This window comes from Octodon degus, unplaced genomic scaffold (assembly GCF_000260255.1).
Source record: "Octodon degus isolate 3935 unplaced genomic scaffold, OctDeg1.0 scaffold02858, whole genome shotgun sequence".
NCBI classification, from domain to species: domain Eukaryota; kingdom Metazoa; phylum Chordata; class Mammalia; order Rodentia; family Octodontidae; genus Octodon; species Octodon degus.
The window spans coordinates 2,473-3,970 of NW_004527434.1; the positions used below are offsets into that span (position 1 = coordinate 2,473).

Consider the following 1,498-nt stretch of genomic DNA (forward strand, 5'->3'; position numbering starts at 1 on the left):
TGAAAACAGAAGAATGACGAGTCCGATCTATGTAGTGAGACCCTGTACACCCTGCAGACCCTACCCTAAAATTCATTAAAAAAATAAAAGTAAAACCAAGAATCATTCTTATACAGGCAGGCAGCCTGAACGACACAGCAAGACCCTGTCTTAGAAAATAGAAAGATTGACTGACTGACTGATTAAGCGCAACAGAAGGCTAGAGAAAATTGGGGCAGAAATCAAGTTCAATTGTAGAAGTGTACAAAGAAAGTAAACTTCAGCCTGAGAGAGAAACATTTCCCTGACAGACTAGTTTGGGTGACTGCAAGTCTAGACAACAGAAAAGAAACAGTGTATTTTGGGCCCGGGGACATGGCTCAATGGAATAAGCGCTTCCCTGGCAAGCAAGCCCAAGGGCCTGGTTTCAGTCCCCGGTTCTGGAAAAAAAAAAAAAAGTAAACAGTATATTTAATTTTGAGGCAAAAGTCAACTGATCCAGGCCGGGGAGAAAGCTCAGTAGAACAAGCGCTTGCCTGACAACAGAAGGATAATTAAACACTTCTTTTAAAGATAAAAATCTGAACATACCTCTGTCTGATCTGGTCCAGTTTCTCAGGGTCTGTAATAACCACCTGAACACCAAGCTTCATTTTTGTTTTTTGCAGGCTGAAGTCAAGGCAAGCAATTTTTGCATTAACTATTCTCTTGGGCATGCCTGTGGTGAACAGAACATTAAGGTCTTTTCTGTAATGACAATAGTGCTACAGCTCACCAAACATGCCTCGCTTTGAAATCTTAAGACATAATAAATACAGTCACAACAGCACAAATTCACATTGTAACTAACTGAAGGGCACTGAACCCTGGAAGAGCTTAAAGGCTCTAAGTCCACACAAGCTCTCAGCTCACTCATCCCCACATTTTAGGTGTGCTAAGGTTACAGAAGAAATACTGCAAGCAGACTACAAAAGGGAACGGGCTGGAACTGTCCCGACTTCATTCCATGATGAAATCCCAAACTTACCCTGAGATCCCACCACACAGTTGAGTGCATAGCCGCTGATCAGCATGCTTTCCGTCTGACTCCTCCCGTGGGCTTTCAGAACATTCACAGAGTTGACCGGGTAGCGAGGCTGGCCTCGTGCATCAGTGTACTTAACAGCAAGTACAGCATCCACTACCATATTGGAAAAGAAATCACCATTTCTGTACCAACAATTAAGGATAACAACAAGACTCTGAGCAGAGGGTACACATGAAGATCAAGGACAAAAGGACTTTCCTCTAGCAGTCTCCTTCATCAGAGGAAAATCACCTATCAGTGCTACAGAAATCGCTACACTGTTATTTTTCACAATCTACACAGGCTACTTCACTGTTTCAGCCTAGAAAGGCAGGGCAGGCAGAAGGCAATGCCGTGTACCACTCCTTGTCTCTAACATTTTCAATCAGCAATAAAATGGTATCTTACGAAGAACTCAAGCCAGATGTGGTGGCACAGGCCCAGAATCCTAGC

At 43.3% G+C, this 1,498-nt stretch overlaps 1 long non-coding RNA gene across 1 annotated transcript; it reads right to left on the reverse strand.

Annotated features, from left to right (window-relative positions):
• Positions 1 to 644: 644 nt before the first annotated feature.
• Positions 645 to 1,204, reverse strand: LOC111814944. Its single transcript, XR_002819791.1, has 2 exons — positions 1,007 to 1,204; positions 645 to 697 (listed from the first exon to the last, which is right to left on the reverse strand). It is a non-coding gene; the product is annotated as an uncharacterized LOC111814944 (long non-coding RNA).
• Positions 1,205 to 1,498: the final 294 nt, after the last annotated feature.